We start from the raw sequence: 19,514 nt of genomic DNA on the forward strand, positions 1-19,514 counted from the left end.
AGGAAAAACTTTTTTATGCAGCGAGTGGTTAGGATCTGGAATGCATGGCCTGAGAGGGTGGTGGTAGCAGACTTAATCGTGGCTTTCAAAAGGGAATTGGATAAATACCTGAAGGAAAGAAATTTGCAGGGCTACGGGGAAAGGGCGGGGGAGTGGGACTGGCTGAAGTGCTCTTGCAGAGAGCCGGCACGGGCTCGATGGGCCGAATGGCTTTCTTCTGTGCTGTAACCATTCTATGATGGTATACACACTGCAGCCACGGTGTGCCGGTGATGGAGGGAGTAAATGTGGTGGATGGGGTGCCGATCAAGCGGGCTGCTTTGTCCTGGATGGTGCCAAGCTTCTTGAGTGTTGTTGGAGCTGCAACTCATCCAGGGAATCTCTCCATTAAGCTATTTCTGGTTTCCCCTCTGCCTCTGCTTTTCTGACTGACTCTCGTGAGTGTGGGACAGTCAGATTGTCGCAAATAGCTTAACCCACAGAATATTTTCTTTTCATTTTAACAAAATATTTTTTAAAACTCCTGCTCGGAACAATACATTTTTGAGAAGGAGTACAAAACTCCAGCCAGTTGCTATCGCACTTTCCCGCACATTCGTGTTGAACAGGACAGATTAACGAAGCAAAGAGCAAGTAATTAAACAAATTCTCTTCAATTATACACCCATCCATTTGTGAATTCATCGGCTGTTGCTAAGGTCCCCACGGGGCACCAATTCTCCCCGGGGTATGGGTCCTCCCCAAGGGGCACCGATTCTTCCCGGGGTACGGGTCACCCCACGGGGCACCGACTCTCCCCAGGGTATGGGTCCCCCCCCACGGGGCACCGATTCTCCCCGGGGTATAGGTCCCCCCACGGGGCACCGACTCCCCACGGGGCACCGACTCTCCCCGGGGTATAGGTCCCCCCACGGGGCACCGACTCCCCACGGTGCACCGATTCTCTCCAGGGTATGGGTCCCCCCACGGGGCACCGACTCCCCCAAGGGGCACCGACTATCCCCGGGGTATGGGTCCCCCCACGGGGCACCGACTCCCCACGGGGCACCGACTCTCCCCGGGGTATAGGTCCCCCCACGGGGCACCGACTCCCCACGGTGCACCGACTCTCCCCGGGGAACAGGTCCCCCCCACGGGGCGCTGACTCTCCCCGAGGTACGGGTCTCCCCACGGGGCACCGACTCCCCCCACGGGGTGCTGTCTCTCACCGGAGGGACGGGTCTCCTTATTTAAGCAGGGATCTTCTCTTCTTAGGCAATCCCTCGGAGTCGAGGATGTCTTGCTTCCACACTAGTATGAGTTCTCAGGTGACTGATGAGTCCAATGTGGGACCTACAGTCTCTGTCACAGGTGGGGCAGATGGTGGTTGGAGAGATGGGTGGGTGGGGGGCTTGGGATACACTTGCATTGGATCCAGTTCAGAGAAAGTTCACTCGGTTGATTCCTGAGATGAAGGGGTTGACTTATGAAGAAAGGTTGAGCAGGATGGGCCTCTACTCTTTGGAGTTTCGAAGAATGAGGGGTGATCTTATTGAAGCATATGAGATTCTGAGGGGGCTCGGCGGGGTGGATGCAGAGAGGATATTTCCCCTCGTGGGGGGGTTCTGGAACTGGGGGGGGCATGGTTTCGGAGGGGGGGGCCGTCCATTTGGAGCTGGGTTGGGGGGGGAGTTTCGTCTCTGGGGATTGTGGGTCTGTGGAGTTCTCTGCCCCAGAGAGCTGTGGAGGCTGGGTCATTGAGTGTATTTGGGTTGGAGATGGCCGGATTTCTGAATGAAGGGAGAGTGAGGGGGTGTGGGGGGCGGGCAGAGGGCTGGAGCTGGGTCCGTGGTCGGAACGGCCATGGTCTCGTTGGGTGGTGGAGCAGGCTCAAGGGGTCAGGTGGCCGGTTCTTGCTCCTATTTCTAACGTTCTTATGATACGAATTCAACAGTCAGCTGAGCACAGACCTTTCCTGGTGTCCATGGGACTGCTCGAGTGGCCGGATGAAGGTGGGTCGGGGAGGAGGGGGGGGAATGTGGGGCGCATGCGAAATTTTGATGGTTCCCTGAGCGGAGGTTGGAGTTTGTAGGTCGTAGGGGGAGAAGAGAAAATGGAAGGAGGGCAATGCGGGGCATGCGCGCGAAGCCTTGATGGTTCTCCGGGCGGAGGTCGGAGGGGAGGGGTCAGGGGGAGCTCAGACGTGGGTCCTGAGAGGGCCGAGTGGTTGTTGACGTTCTTGGCCGAGTAGCTGGAGCCCGAGCCCGAGGCCCCGGGCCAGGAGCAGCAGAGGAACCCCCTCCCCACGCCCCCCAGCAGCAGCAGCCCCGCTGCCGTCCAGCCCACCCAGGCGCTGACCCCCAACCTCCCGCGTGTCGACCACGGCCGGGTCATTGAAGTGGACGACGGTGATGTGGGCCGACCAGCTGACCGGCACCATCAGCAGCAGGCTGGACAGGGCCAGCAGCCCGCTGGCCAGCGCGGCCACCCTGCCCTTGAGCGGGTCATCGCCCAGGCAGGTGGTGAAGGCGGCGTCCAGGCAGAGAGGCCAGAATGCCCGGCACAATGGCCACCACGGTCAAGGCCCGGGCTGGCCTGCAGCTCGTGCGGGAGGTTGAGCATGGAGTCATAGGTCTTGCACTGCTGCTGCCTGGTGCTCTGGGTCATGCAGCTCCTCCAGATGCCCTCCTGGTGGCTCTGGGCCGTCACGAGGTTGGCGCCGGTGAAGGAGCTCTGGTTCCATGCAGCACACGATGATGCCCAGCAGACCCAAGGTGCCCAGCGCCTGTAGCCCACCTGAAGCCGTGGCCCCCTGCACAGTCAGACGTGGAGGCAGAGCGACGGAACGGAATGGACCTCACTGTATCTGCAGGGCGGGGAACAAGACTTTGGGGGTCAAGATTTAGCATCATGGGTCACACACGCACATTACCCAAAGGGTCTCCGGAATCATAAGGCCTTTCATTGAGGGAGTGGAGTGGAACTAAACAACAGAATCAGTGGGAACCTGTTCAACCTTCGTCAGCTCCAGGCCAGATCCATGACCACCCCAACCTCTGTCGTCGAGCTACAGTACGCGGACGACGCCTGCGTCTACGCACATACAGAGGCTGAACTCCAAGCCATAGTCAATGTAATTACTGAGGCATACGAAAGCACGGGCCTTACGCTAAACATCCGTAAGAAAAAGGTCCTCCACCAGCCTGTCCTCGCCGCACAGCACTGCCCCCCCAGTCATCAAGATCCACAGCGCGGCCCTGGACACCGTAGACCATTTCCCATACCTTGGGAGCCTCTTATTAACAAGAGCAGACATTGATGACGAGATTCAACACCGCCTCCAGTGCGCCAGTGCAGCCTTCGGCCGCCTGAGGAAAAGAGTGTTCGAAAACCAGGCCCTCAAATCCGCCACCAAGCTCATGGTTTACAGGGCTGTAGTAATACCCGCCCTCCTGTATGGCTCAGAGACATGAAACCATGTACAGCAGCCACCTCAAGTCGCTGGAGAAATACCACCAACGATATCTCCACAAGATCCTACAAATCCCCTGGGAGGACACACACACCAACATTAGCGTCCTTGACCAGGCCAACATCCCCAGCATTGAACCACACTTGATCAGCTCCGCTGGGCAGGCCACATCGTTAACATGCCAGACACGAGACTCCCAAAGCAAGCGCTCTACTCGGAACTCCTTCACGGCAAGCAAGCCAAAGGCGGGCAGAGGAAACGTTACAAGGACACCCTCAAAGCCTCCTTGATAAAGTGCAACATCCCCACCGACACTTGGGAGTCCCTGGCCAAGACCGCCTAAGTGGAGGAAGTGCATCCGGGAGGGCGCTGTGCACCTTAAGTCTCATCGCCGAGAGCAGGCAGCAAAAAGAGCGTGCGGCAAACCAGTCCCACCCACCCTTTCCCTCGACGACTATCTGTCCCAACTGTGACAGGGACTGTGGTTCTCGTATAGGACTGTTCAGCCACCTGTGTGAGAACACCATCGCAGGTCGAGGCTATAAATAGAGCTGGAGCGCGGGGCCCTGGAACATCGTGGGCAGAGGTGCGGCGAATGAGGTTACGGGGCCCAGAAGTGCTGAGGGCCCAGGGGCAGCACGTGCCAGCCCACACTAATAGGTTCGTGCAGCAGAGCAGGTCTCCAGTCGTCCTGGTTCAACCCTTGCCACTGGATAAAGGCCTAGCTCTGTCGAGCCCGTGTGGTGGCTGATGTGCAATGGTCACCACACGTTAAAAAAATCCATGCACAGGCATCTTCCACCCCCTCAATTGGAGTTCAGGACTAGAACATCGGGTCCTTCATTGAAACATCTGTGAACTCTTGTGGAAGCAAGTCATCTTCGTTCGAGGGACCGCCTATGATTATGATGACCAGGGAAGGTTTCAGCGTGGCCAGCAGGCTTGCACCCAAGAGGGGGTGCCGGGCTGCCTGTTAGCGGCCCGCCAATTCCCGTGGCCGCCATTGTCGGGTGACTGCAGACTCAGCTGACAATTAAAAGAAAATGGCGGCCGCGGCGGTGCGCCTTCCCCTTTAAGGGTGGCCGCACCAGCTAGCCAATGGCAGCTTCCCGCTCCGCGATGCCGCGGGGCGTAAAATGGGTCACCGCCAGGCGGTAAGGGGTTGGCGCGCGGCCAACAAGGGGACGGAGCGACGGGCGGAGCTGAAAGTCGGGGCGCGGCGGAAACCTGTTTCTGCTGCCCCCAGCCCGGGGGCAATTGTGGATGGGTTGCACCCTCCACCTGCACCCGGTCGCTAAGGCCTTACTGCCCCGTTAGTAACGGGCCTTAAAGGAGGGGACAATATCGGCCCCCTTGTCTTGTGTGTTACTCCATTTTTGGTTCATTTTCTATCTCATTTATAAATCAATTAAGTCTGTGCTGTTAAATAGACATATGCTGTAGATGTGCTCATGCGGTGAGTGGAGATTATCACTCGGTGGAAGCCTCCCAGGAGCATCTCCGATTGGAAAGGGAGTGAATGACTTGGAAATGCTCAAGGGTCAGGAAATGAGAGTTCAAGAGTCTTGATGGTGTGGGACTCAGATGTGCAGCAATGGGAGGGGAGAAATGCCGTGTTTTGTTATCACGTCTGCTGCTGTTTGATCTGCATCGTTTTCATTCTGCCGAATTTCCATTGCACAATCAATTTGCTGGCTACATTCAAGACATCTCTCCTCCAATGGTATTGCTATTGCCATCAGGTGCAGTGATGATTTTGTGATCTCGACCTCAGACATAAAATTGGTTCATCGATGCTATCTGTCTTACTAATGAGAATTACAACAATACTGTGTCTATGTTGTAATTATGGAGTAAAATAACTAACAATCATTACGTACTTTAGGCTTGTCAAAACTGAGTAGGATATAATACGCTATTTGTATCTACTAGTCTATCCATCCAGTTGTACCGAGTGATACCTCCCGTGATTGGATTTGTGAATAACTAATTTTACAGTGGGAGGTTAGGAAGGAATGAAGGATGAAATATCAAATTAAATAAAATGAAAAGGAATATGAGTGCAAAATGAAGACAGCAGCAACAACAACTTGTATTTATATAGCGCCTTTAACGTAGTAAAACGTCCCAAGGTGCTTCACAGGAGTATTATGAAACAAAAATTTGACACCAAACTACATAAGAAACTAGGGCAAATGACCAAAAGCTTGGTTAAATGAGTGTCTTAAAAGAGGAGAGAGAAAGAAAGGTAGCAAGACAGAGAGGGTTAGGGAGGGAATGCCAGAGCTTGGGGCCTAGGAAGCTGAAGACATGGCCACCGATGGTGGAGCGATTATAATCAGGGATGCTCAAGAGGGCAGAATTAGAGGAGCGCAGATATCTTGAGGGTGGGTTGTGGGGCTGGAGGAGATTACAGAGATAAGGAGGGGCGAAGCCATGGAGGGATTTGAAAACAAGGGTGAGAATTTTAAAATTGATGGCATTGCTTAACCGGGAGTCAATGTCGGTCAGCGAGCACAGGAGTGATAGGTGAGTGGGACTTGGTGCGAGTTAGGACACGGGCAGCCGAGACAAAGAAAATAAGCAGAAAGTAACGAGGAATAGCAAAGCCAAGAGAACAGGAAGAACTCAAGTAAAGAGAGGGATTAGTATCAGCGTCTTCCTGATAATTATTTCATCAGCAACATGATTTATAAAACACATATTCATAAGATTTTAATTATGCAGAATTACTTTTTAATTTAAGCCTGTAACTTAGATAGGGTTGTTTCTACAGTTATATTTATAATCTAGGATAAGTGTGTTATACAAGCAAGCCGCTTACAATACAATAATAATCTTCTTCTTCGGTAGTAGCAAACCAAATCAAATGTCAATATCCAAGTTGGATATCCAGGCCAAAGCTTCCAGTGTAGCTTGTAGACTGCCCGCAAATTCCCTCTGAGGGCAGTGCTCAATAATGTGCTCCAGGGTCTGAGGATAGTAAGAGTTTCTACAGGTACATAAAAAGGAAAAGAGTGGCTAAAGTAAATGTTGGTCCCTGAGATGAGCTGGGGAATTAATAATGGGGAACAGGGAAATGGCAGAGACTTTGAACAAATATTTTGTATCGGTCTTCAAGGGGCTATAGGGAGGGAGGAACTTAATACAATCACTATCACTAAAGAAGTAGTACTCAGTAAAATAATGGGACTAAAGGCGGACATGTCCCCTGGACCTGATGGCTTGCATCCTAGGATCTTAAAAGAAGTGGCTGCAGAGATAGTGGATGCATTGGTTGTAATCTACCAAAATTCCCTGGATTCTGGGGAGGTCCCAGCGGATTGGAAAACCGCAAATGTAACACCCTTATTTAAAAAAGGAGGCAGACAGAAAGCAGGAAACTATAGACCAGTTAGCCTGACATCTGTCATTGGGAAAATGCTGGAGTCCATTATTAAGGAAGCAGTAGCAGGACATTTGGAAAAGCACGATTCAATCAAGCAGAATCAACATGGTTATATGAAAGGGAAATCATGTTTGACAAATTTGATGGAGTTCTTTGAAGATGTAACAAGTAAGGTAGATAAGGGGGAACCAGTGGATGTGGTGTATTTGGATTTCCAGAAGGCATTCGATAAGGTGCCACATAAAAAGTTACTGCACAAGATAACATTTCATGGGGTTGGGGGTAATATATTAGCATGGATAGAGGATTGGCTAACTAACAGAAAACAGAGAGTCGGGATAAATGGGTCATTTTCCAGTTGGCAATCAGTAACTAGTGGGGTGCCACAGGGATCGGTGCTGGGTCCTCAACTATTTACAATCTTTATTAACGACTTGGATGAAGGGACCAAGTGTAATGTAGCCAAGTTTGCTGATGATACAAAGATGGGTGGGAAAGCAAATTGTGAGGAGGACACAAAAAATCTGCAAAGGGATGTAGATAGGCTAAGTGAGTGGGCAAAAAATTGGCAGATGGAGTATAATGTGGGAAAATGTGAGGTTATCCACTTTGGCAGAAAAAATAGAAAAGCAAATTATAATTTAAATGGAGAAAAATTGCAAAATGCTGCAGTACAGAGAGACCTGGGGGTCCTTGTGCATGAAACACAAAAAGTGTTTATCGTTCAAAAATATATCTATCTCCACCTTAAGTACGTTCAATGACCAAACGTCCACAGCTCTCTGGGGCAGAGAATTCCAAAAAATCACAACCCTCTAAGAGGAGAAATTCCTCCTCATTTCCATTTTAAATGGGCTGTTTTTATATTTCATGCTAGTTTGCTTTCATAATCTATCTTCCCTCTTTTTTTTTAGTCGTTCTTTGCTGGCTTTTAAAAGTTTCCCAATCCTTTGGCTTTCCACTTGTCTTGGCCACTTTGTATGCCCTTGTTTTCAATTTGATACCATGCCTTATTTCCTTAGTTAGCCACAGATTGTTATCCCTTCTCTTACAGTCCCTCCTTCTCATTGGAATATATTTTTGTTGAGAAATTTCTCCTCACCTCAGTTCTAAATGGATGACCCCTTATTCTGAAACTATGCCCCCTAGTTCTAGATTCCTCCACAAATGGAAATATCCTCTCTGCATCTACCTTGTTGAGCCCCCTCAGTATCTTATATTTTTCAATAAGATCACCTTTCATTCTTCTAAACTCCAATGAGTATAGGCCCAACCTGTTCAATCTTTCTTCATAAGACAACCCCTTCATCTCAGGAATCAACCTAGTAAACCTTCTCTGAACTGCCTCCAATGCATGTATATCCCTCCTTAAATAAGGAGACCAAAACTGTACGCAGTACTCTAAGTGGGGCCTCACCAATACCCTGTACAGTTGTAGCAGGACTTCCCTGCTTTTATACTCCATCCCCTTGCAATAAAGGCCAACATTCCACTTGCCTAAGGCAGCTATTCCATATGTCGCAGTTCTTCCAGACATTTTCAAGCAATGGGGAATAGCAAAGCCAAGAGAACGGGAAGAACTTAAGTAAAGCAAGGGATTAGTATCAGCTTCTTCCTGATCATTATTTCATCCGCAACATGATTTAGAAAACACAGATTCTTACAATCTAGATAATTAAACTAGTTGATGGTTGCACACAGTGACGCTTGCCCAAGTGCAGTCTGAGGGTGTTAGATTGGACTCGGGCATGCAGAGATACGATTTTTAATTAGGTCATTGGGAAGCAGAGAAGGCGAGCTGGTTGGAGCTGAGAAGTTTCACTGTGGCACAGGCTGAGGAGCTGGGAGATGGAAAACTGGGACGTCACAGTGCCACCACTGGCAAGGCAGTGCAATTACAGTGTGACGTATTTACAGAGATAGAAGAATTAGAATCGGAAAAATTTGACACGAAAGTGTGAAAAAACTGTAAATAACAGGAAGCAAATTTAGTAAGGTCTTGTAGACAGGAAGATCATGCATGTAAAATCCTGTCCCCTCAGTACAGATTCACACGAGGCATGTAGTGAAGTCAAGGTCACTCTGGACCTGCACCTTTATTTCACAGCTCTGGAATGCTGCACTTGCCTGAGACCTGTCCTTATATATCTGTCTCTTGCAAGTGCACCCCTGGTGGTAAGGTACGCTGGTGGTTACAGGTCATATCTTATTACAGTCATGTACAGCATGTTGGGATACAGCTATATATAATAATGTAAGATACATGACATCACCCTCCCCCAAGGTCTTATTGTCTTTATAGGTTCAGTCTCTCAGATGGTCTACGCTCTCGTGTGGAGCGTCTGAGTTGTGGTTCAGTTGTTTGCCTTGGTGTCTGTTTTTCTTTGGGTGTGGTTGCTGGTATCTCACCTGGGCTGTCTGTTTCGATTGGTGTGATTGTTGTTGACTCGCCTGGGCTGTCTGTTGGGATTGCCCTTTCCTCAGGTTGTTCCCTCTGTCTATCCACCAGGTGTGGTACGAGTTCCACATTGTAGTCTGCCTCTGGTTCCGCAGTGTTGTTGGTAAATCTGCTTTTGACTTAGTCTACATGCCTCCGGCAGGTTTTGCCATTGTCCATTTGTACTACCAGTAGCCTATTTCCTTCCTTGCACGTTACTGTCCCTGCAAGCCATCTGGGACCCCTGCCATAGTTTAGTACAAACACTTTGTCCCCTATCTCATTCCATCTCTCCCTCGAATTTCTGTCATGGTACTCAGTCAGCTTACGGCGCTTTGCCTCAACGATTTCATGCATGTCTGGGAGGATTAATGAGAGCCTTGTTTTTAAAGTCCTTTTCATCAACAGTTGCGTGGGGGGGGATCCCAGTCAGTGAGTGCGGACGAGATCTGTATGCCAACAGCAGTCGCGACAGGCGATCCTGCAGCGTGGGACCTTGCATTTTAAGCATGCCTTGTTTAATGATTTGCACTGCTCTCTCCGCCTGGCCGTTGGAGGCCGGCTTGAACGGTGCCGTCTTGACGTGATTTATGTCGTGGTCAATTATAAAGTCTTGGAATTCTGCGCTGGTGAAGCACGGACCATTGTCACTGACCAATATGTCAGGGATTCCGTGCATTGCAAACATGGTTGCGAGGCTCTCCACAGTGGTGGAGGCTGTGCTCAAGTTTAAAATGGTGCATTCGATCCACTTTGAAAATGCATCCACAACTACGAGGAACATTTTGCCCATGAATGGGCCCGCATAGTCTACGTGCACCCGAGACCACGGTTTGGTAGGCCAGGGCCAGGGGCTCAGTGGAGCCTCCCTGGGGGCATTGCTGAGTTGGGCACAAATGGTGCACCTTCGGATGCAGAGCTCCAAGTCCACGTCAATACCAGGCCACCAGACGTGGGATCTGGCTATGGCCTTCATGAGAACGATCCCCGGGTGCTCGCGGTGGAGCTCCCGGACAAATGCCTCTCTGCCCCACATCAGGCAGTCTGCTTGTAGTGATAGCTCATGCATGCACCTGTGAAAGGGTTTTAATTCCTTGGGGCAGGCATCGCGAGCCTCTGCCCAGTCACCGGTTAGGACACATCTTTTTACTAAGGATAACGTGGGGTCGCTGGCCGTCCAGACTCTGATTTGGCGAGCCGTCATGGGCGAACCTGTAGACTCAAAGGCATTGATTGCCATGACTATCTCATAGTTCTGTTTGTCAGACCCTTCTGTGGTCGCCAGTGGTAGCCTGCTGAGCGCGTCGGCACAGTTGTCTGTGCCTGGTCTGTGCCTTAAGGTATTGTTGTAGGACGCCAGCATGAGTGCCCACCGTTGAATTCGCACCGAGGCCTTGGCGTTTATTGCCTTGCTCTCGGATAAGAGGGACGTGAGGGGCTTGTGGTCGGTTTCTAACGCGAACTTGGCCCCAAAAAGGTATTGGTGCATCTTTTTGACACCATACACGCACGCGAGCGCCTCCTTCTCTACCATTCCGTACCCGCGCTCCGCCCGCGAAAGTGACCTGGAGGCATAAGCTATGGGTTGTAATTTGCCCGCACTATTGACATGTTGCAACACGCACCCGACCCCATACGCTGACGCATCGCATGTGAGAACTAGCTTTTTACCTGGGTCAAAGAAAGTCAAAACACTGTTGGAACACAGAAGGTTGCGTGCCTTATTGAAGGCGCGTTCCTGGGCGTCCCCCCAAAACCAATCGCACCCCTTCCTGAGTAGCATGTGGAGAGGCTCCAGCAGCGTGCTTAAGTTCTGCATAAAGTTCCAAAAGTAATTGAGTAGCCCGAGAAAGGCGCGCAGTTCTGAGACATTCCGGGGCCTGGGTGCCAGGCGAATTGCTTCTGTTTTGGACTCTGTTGGGCAGATTCCATCAGCGGCAATCCTTCTGCCCAAAAATTCAAATTCGGGTGCAAGAAACAGACACTTGGACTTCTTGACTTGTAGGCCTACCCGATCCAACCGCTTTAGTACTTCCTCCAAATTACGGAGATGGGAGTCGGTGTCCCTGCCCGTGATAAGTATGTCGTCTTGAAATACAACCGTCCCCGGGATGGACTTGAGCAGACTCTCCATGTTGCGCTGGAATATGGCAGCTGCCGACCTGATGCCGAATGGGCATCGATTGTACATGAAAAGGCCTCGATGTGTGTTGATGGTGGTGAGTAGCTTGGATTCCTCGGTTAATTCTTGCGTCATATACGCAGATGTGCGGTCTAATTTTGAGAAAAGTTTACCTCCAGCCAATGTGCCAAATAAGTCCTCCGCTCTGGGCAGCGTGTACTGGTCCTGTAGGGAGACTCTGTTTATGGTAGATTTGTAGTCCCCACAGATTCGTATGGATCCATCAGGCTTCATGACTGGGACGATGGGACTTGCCCAGTCGCTAAATTCCACAGGTGATATAATGCCTTCCCGCAGAAGCCTGTCTAGTTCGTGTTCAATCTTTTCCCTCATCACATAGGGTACAGCTCTGGCTTTGTGATGGACCGGTCTAGCAACCTGTGTGATGTAGATTTTGACTTTGACCCCTTTGAAAGTGCCCACACCTGGCTGAAAGAGATGTTCAAATCGCTTTATAACTGTTGAGCAGGAGGTCCGTTGCTCTAATGACGTGGCATGGACATCATCCCATTTCCAGTTTAGTTTTGCCAGCCAGCTTCTCCCCAGCAGTGCTGGGGGGTCTCCGGGGACAATCCATAGGGGAAGTCGGTTCACTGTCCCTTTGTGTGTGACAGAGAGCATGGCGCTGCCGAGGACTGGTACGATTTATTTGGTATAGATCCTTAGTTTGGTGTCGACCCTTGTGAGTTTTGGTCTGTCTCTTTTATGCGGCCACAGTTGTTCAAATTGTTGAGCGCCCATGAGAGATTGACTCGCTCCCGTATCCAGCTCCATGTTGACAGATATCCCATTGAGTAGGACCCTCATCATTATAGGAGGCGTCCTGTTGTAGGAGCAGTGGCCATTGATCATGTTGACCCGCTGTACACTGGTGTCCCGGGTACTGTCCCCACCATCTTCTGGTCCGCTTTCCGACCCATCCGATTCGTATACCAGCCGAGCTGCCGTTTTTTTGCACATGCGGGCCAAATGCCCTGTATATTCACAATTTCTGCAAACAGCCTGCTGAAATCGACAGCCCCTTGACGAGTGCCCACCCCCACACCTCCTGCACAGACCTGTTCCATTGTTCAAAGAGTTTCCAAAGAATGAGCTGCGTCTGGCCGATCTCTCTTGAGCTTCTCTCAGTTTGTAGTTGATTGCTCGCATTGTGGGTTGATGAGGTGTGAATGGCCATTCCTGTGGCCCTAATGGCTTCTGCCTGCTGTCGAGAGCCTGTTCTCCCAGTTTTGTCTGTGTGTGGGGGTAGCAGCTTGTTTAGTGCTGTGAACTTCTTCTTCCAATATTTCGTTAGTTGTCACACCTGCATTGTAAATCAACCTCGTTTCTTCTTCCCCTGCCAAGAATGTCTGTGCAACCAGTGCTGCTGCCTCTAAGGTCAGGTTCTTAGTCTCTATGAGCTTTCGGAATATGCCTGCGTGGCCTATTCCTTCAATGAAAAAGTCTCTCAGCATTTCTCTCCTCAGTTCATCGGAGAACTCACATAAACTAGCCAACCTCCGAAGTTCCGCAACGAAGTCGGGTATGCTCTGGCCCACACAGCGTCTGTAGTTGTAGAACCTGTGTCTGGCCATGTGTAGGCTGCTCGCTGGCTTCAGGTGGTCTCTTACCAGTGTGCTCAATTCTTCAAACGACTTGCTTGCTGGTTTCTCGGGTGCCAACAGATCCTTCATTAAAGCGTATGTTTTCGAGCCACAGCTGGTCAAGAGATGGGCTCTTCTCTTGTCTGCCTTATCGTCGCCTAACCAGTCTGTGGTTACAAAGCTTTGCTGGAGCCCTTCTATAAAGTCCTCCCAATTGTCTCCCGCATTGTACTTTTCATCTGATCCGTTGTTTGCCATTCTGTGGATTCTGTAATCCCGTAACCCCCGCCACTGTAAAGTCCTGTCCCCTCAGTACAGATTCACACGAGGCATGTAGTGAAGTCAAGGTCACTCTGGACCTGCACCTTTATTTCACAGCTCTGGAATGCTGCACTTGCCTGAGACCTGTCCTTATATACCTATCTCTTGCAAGTGCACCCCTGGTGGTAACGTATGCTGGTGGTTACAGGTCATATCTTATTACAGTCATTTATAGCATGTTGGGATACAGCTATATATAATAATGTAAGATACATGACAATGCAAATGTAGGATTTTTAATATATTCTGCAGAATTACAAATGGCCATGAACTATTTCTTAGCACGAGTCACTCAGTCGAAAAAGGGAGAAAATTGGGGCTTGGGGAAATAAATACTATTTTTTGTATTGTTATATAAAAGTGAAGCAAAAGTGCTGCAGCAATCCCAGAACAGTTTAAAAAAAAAATCACTGTTCTATACATTCTCCCCAAACAGTTCTATTTCTTTTTGCACAATCCCATCACATTGACAACTTACAGATAGGTGCTGCTTACTTGACTTGACAAACTGCTAATGGTTCCTTCTGTGGGTGATTGAGGTTGTTCTGCTCTGTCGCAAGCGATGTTTCATGCTGCTTAAGATGCCACGCTCAGTCTTTTTAAAGTGCACTTTACTAAATACAATGCAAGCACAGTGCCTCCAAATGCGCGAAGCACATTACAATGCTTACTTGAAGGTGTCCGCTTGTAAAGACCGGTTTACCATAAAGTACCATTAAGCATGCATTTTGCAAGGGAGAAAAACACTTGGCTGCTATTTGCAATGTTTGTTCATCTGTGTGTGTTATGGAGATATATAAATAAAGAACCTGTACCAAACTTGCAAACTTCGAGGGTTTGGTCTTTCCCTCTCTAGTTCTTGTTGGTGTAAAAATCAGTTGGCTCTCCGTCCAGGACACCGATGTAAAACAGGCACGCAAGCATCCAATATGGAATGTGATGCCACACACTTGCCCCGCGCCAGATGTGCGCCAGCTGCCATTTTGCATCAGGCTCCAGAACGCTTTGGGAAGCTGAATGTAACATCTAAGTAAGGGTTCTGCGCGGGTTGTAGGAACCTTCGGTAAAATTGGGCTGCCCCAGTGCTTGACACATCACATGATAAACTCGTGGCGCTAACAGGCAGCGAGGTGTCAGCTGTGGCTCAGTGGGTAGCACTCTCTCACCTCTGAGTCAGCAGGTGGTGGGTTCAAGTCCCACTCCAGAGACTTGAGCGCATAATCCAGTGCAGTGCTGAGGGAAACGCTGCACTGTCGGAGGTGCCGTGTTTTGGACAAGAAGTCAAACCGAGGCCCCATGTGCTCTCTCAGGTGCACGCAAAAGATCCCTTGGCACCATTCAAAGGAGAGCAGTGGGGCTCCCCTGGTGTCCCCGGCAATATTTATCCCTCAGCCAACATCACAGATTACAGGTTATCTGATCAGTAGCTCATTGTTGTTTGTGGGACCTTGTTGAGCGCAATTTGGTTGCCTTGGTTCCCTACATTGCAACAGTGACTACACTTCTAAAGTACGTCATTGGTTGTGAAGTGCTTTGGCGGTCCGGAGGTCATGAAAGGTAACAACTGCAAGTCTTTCTTCCCCTTTTTTCTTTATGTCCCGCCAATACAAGTAAAGGATAGCTTAGTATAAAGCCCATTTAAATTACGTTACCAGGGCTGTTCTTGGATTGTCAACTTGATGGGGATGGTATGTGGCGAAAATGATGTATTTTTGCCTCATTTTAGTGAATGTCTTGCCACTTTCAATTCAGTCATTGTACATAAGCAGGTTACACAAAAATGATTGTAGTTCTAATCCCTGTACCAAGCTTATTTTTGACACACATTTTGGAAGGTGGGTTCAGACTGCCTGACAGCCTGTAGGCTTGAGGGGACGAAACAAGCCAAGGCTGAACAAACACAGACAGTCTGATTTGTTCAGCTAACTGGATGACAGACGGTTACTTTGAATGTAACTGGCGGCTATGAAATATCCAAACAAGCCAAAGCAGTCAGTGAAAGGGCCTGGAAGTGGCTGGATCTGTTCATTGAGTGAGTCATCAGAAGGCGCTGAACCCATTGGAAACCTCACATGAAAGAAAAAGTAGGCAAGCTAACTCCCATAATCAGCAAGAAAGAAAAGGACATTCATTAAAAATTATCTTAAAAAAAATAAGTTAGCATTAGACATTATTTTGTCTACTAGAGCAGTTTGATAAAACTATAACGGTATAGCTGTATGATATCACGATTAGATTATTCAGTTGTTCATTGTTGGTTTAATAAATCTACTTGAACTAAAATGTGCTCTGATGCAATGCTCAACCACTCTCAAAGACCTGAGAGAGGCCTTAATTTTACTGAATAGCAATTGCTAAACTGTTCATTTTCCTGGGGGAATTACAAAAAGTTCTAAAGGTAAGGATAGGTACACTCAAAGGTGTGGGGAGTTGGGACTCACTCGTGATTTGTGTTAAGATATGAGAGTCAAAATAATCGAGGGTAAGAAGATATAAAAAGTCTGAACAAATGCAAGTCTATTTTTTTCAAGCTGTTGGGCAGCCTCTGTTAATTTACTAGGTTGGCATCAACATTCCTCCTCAACGAGCAGCGAAATGAAACCCGATATTCATGAAGTTCAGACCGCGTGGTGCAGTGCCCGTTTAATTCAGGTACTGTGATTCAGTCGTGGGGGCCTGCCTGTGTCGGCCATGACACCTGCAGCTGGCTAAAGAAACCACAGGGAAAGCAGAATCAAACCAGCCGGTGGAGCTGATTTCAGCCCGGGCTATGATAAGGTTGTTGCATTTGCCTTTAGCATCTCGGATTAGGGAGGGGAATGTTGGTTTCCACCCCTGAGTACTACCCAGTTGTTATGTATGCACCTGTTAGCATGCTCAATGTTATATATGCAGACTATAGATATACTCTGTGTAGTCACTGTATAGTTGCATAAGATGGAGACTTGTTACCTGATGCACTATCAATAAGGTTTACACGGTGTATATACTATGCTGGCACCACTAGAGGGTGCAACTGGTGGAGACCAGGGTTTCCTGCCCCTGAGGCCGAGGCTGTCCACCAGAGGGCACTGCGGTGGGAGACCTGAAGATCACCTGCTTAGGTGTGCAGGGCCCAGTATTTAATCCACCAGATTTGCGGATGACACTAAGTTGGGTGGCAGTGTGAGCTGCGAGGAGGATGCTATGAGGCTGCAGAGTGACTTGGATAGGTTAGGTGAGTGGGCAAATGCATGGCAGATGAAGTATAATGTGGATAAATGTGAGGTTATCCACTTTGGTGGTAAAAACAGAGAGACAGACTATTATCTGAATGGTGACAGATTAGGAAATGGGGAGGTGCAAAGAGACCTGGGTGTCATGGTACATCAGTCATTGAAGGTTGGCATGCAGGTACAGCAGGCGATTAAGAAAGCAAATGGCATGTTGGCCTTCATAGCGAGGGGATTTGAGTACAGGGGCAGGGAGGTGTTACTACAGTTGTACAGGGTCTTGGTGAGGCTACACCTGGAGTATTGTGTACAGTTTTGGTCTCCTAACTTGAGGAAGGACATTCTTGCTATTGAGGGAGTGCAGCGAAGGTTCACCAGACTGATTCCTGGGATGGCGGGACTGACATATCAAGAAAGACTGGATCAACTGGGCTTGTATTCACTGGAGTTCAGAAGCATGAGAGGGGATCTCATAGAAACGTTTAAAATTCTGATAGGTTTAGACAGGTTAGATGTAGGAAGAATGTTCCCAATGTTGGGGAAGTCCAGAACCAGGGGTCACAGTCTAAGGATAAGGGGTAAGCCATTTAGGACCGAGATGAGGAGAAACTTCTTCACCCAGAGAGTGGTGAACCTGTGGAATTCTCTACCACAGAAAGTTGTTGAGGCCAATTCACTAAATATATTCAAAAAGGAGTTAGATGTAGTCCTTACTACTAGGGGGATCAAGGGATATGGCGAGAAAGCAGCAATGGGGTACTGAAGTTGCATGTTCAGCCATGAACTCATTGAATGGCGGTGTAGGCTCGAATGGCCGAATGGCCTACTCCTGCACCTATTTTCTATGTTTCTATGTTTCTAAAAGGCTGCTCACCATGCTTGTGCCTGACTCTGGAATTACGAATAAAGGACCAAGGTCACCACAGTTTGAGTACAACACATTGCCTCGTGGAGTCATTCATAAGTGCATTACAGACATAACCCTCACAGGTTTGTAGAGCTGTTGAGTTGTGAGTGGCTTAGCCAGTCACGTGATGTTCACAAGACTCAATAAAACCCCAGCCTGTTGGGTTCAGGGGATCTACGATGAGGCAGATGATTGTGAGCCTGGTGGATGAACTGGTAATGTGTAGCGCGATTGTTAAACCTTTGCCAATAAACCAACTAGTTCTTAATAGCAATGTGTTGCTATGAATTCTTAAGCAAAGAACCCATGAAGCAAATACATTACACCAGTAATCCCCGCCAGAAGAGCACATCTGTGGGTGTTGGTTGAGGACTGGAATGGACTCCTTCCCCTCTGTTGAAACTCACTGTCACACACGAAGAAAGATCATTTGGGCAGGAGGGTGACTGTGGTGTCCTTGGAAATAAACCCCAGTGAAGACTTGATGCTTTCAGGGGAGGAGGGCAGGGTGAAAAAAAAACTAAGGGGCAATAATCTACATATAGATTGGGCCAACCAAACTGGTAGCAATACGGTGGAGGAGGATTTCCTGGAGTGTATTAGGGATGGTTTTGTAGACCAATATGTTGAGGAACCAACTAGAGGGCTGACCATCCTAGACTAAGTGATGTGCAATGAGAAAGGACTAATTAGCAATCTTGTTGTGTGAGGCCCCTTGGGGAAGAGTGACCATAATATGGTAGAATTCCTTATTAAGATGGAGAGTGGCACAGTTAATTCAGAGACTAGGGTCCTGAACTTAAGGAAAGGTAACTTCGATGGTATGAGACGTGAATTGCCTAGAATAGACTGGCGAATGATACTTAAAGGGTTGACGGCGGATAGGCAATGGCAAACATTTAAATATCACATGGATGAACTTCAACAATTGTACATCCCTTTCTGGAGTAAAAATAAAATGAGGAAGGTGGCTCAACCGTGGCTAACAAGGGAAATTAGGGATAGTGTTAGATCCAAGGAAGAGGCATATAAATTGGCTAGAAAAAGCAGCAAACCTGAGGACTGGGAGAAATTTAGAATGCAGCGAAGGAGGACAAAATGTTTGATTAGGAGGGGAAAAATAGAGTATGAGAGGAAGCTTGCTGGGAACATAAAAACTGACTGCAAAAGCTTCGATAGATATGTGAAGAGAAAGAGATTAGTGAAGACAAACATAGGTCCCTTGCAGTCAGAATCAGATGAATTTATATTGGGGAACAGAGAAATGGCAGCCCAATTGAACAAATACTTTTGTTCTGTCTTCATGAAGGAAGACACAAATAACCTTTCGGAAATACTAGGGGACTGAGGATCTAGCGAGAAGGGGGAACTGAAATAAATCCTTATTAGTCAGGAAATTGTGTTAGGGAAATTGAAGGCCGATAAGTCCTTAGGGCCTGATAGTCTGCATCCCAGAGTACTTAAGGAAGTGGCCCGAGAAATATTGGATGCATTGGTGATCATTTTCCAACAGTCTATCGACTCTGGATCAGTTCATATGGACTGGAGGGTAGGTAATATAACACCACATTTTTTAAAAAGGAGGGAGTGAGAAAACAGGGAATTATAGATCGGTTAGCCTGACATCGGTAGTGGGGAAAATGTTGGAATCAATTATTAAAGATGAAATAGCAGCGCATTTGGAAAGTAGTGACAGGATCGGTCCAAGTCAGCATGGATTTATGAAGGGGAAATCATGCTTGACAAATCTTCTCGAATTTTTTGAGGATGTAACTAGTAGAGTAGACAAGGGAGAACCAGTGGCTGTGGTATATTTGGACTTTCAAAAGGCTTTTGACAAGGTCCCACACAAGAGATTGTTGTGCAAAATTAAAGCTCATGGTATTGGGGGTAATGTATTGACGTGGATAGAGAACTGGTTGGCAGACAGGAAGCAGAGTCGGGATAAACAGGTCCTTTTCAGAATGGCAGGCAGTGACTAGTGGGGTGCCGCAGGGCTCAGTGCTGGGACCCCAGCTATTTACAATATACAT

General features: G+C 48.5%; 1 pseudogene; it reads right to left on the reverse strand.

Moving 5' to 3' along the window:
* Window positions 1-2,176: 2,176 nt before the first annotated feature.
* The window catches only part of LOC139226922 (claudin-4-like), a 36,772-nt pseudogene continuing 19,434 nt past the window's right edge, over window positions 2,177-19,514 (reverse strand).

Source organism: Pristiophorus japonicus, chromosome 16 (genome assembly GCF_044704955.1).
Source record: "Pristiophorus japonicus isolate sPriJap1 chromosome 16, sPriJap1.hap1, whole genome shotgun sequence".
NCBI classification, from domain to species: domain Eukaryota; kingdom Metazoa; phylum Chordata; class Chondrichthyes; family Pristiophoridae; genus Pristiophorus; species Pristiophorus japonicus.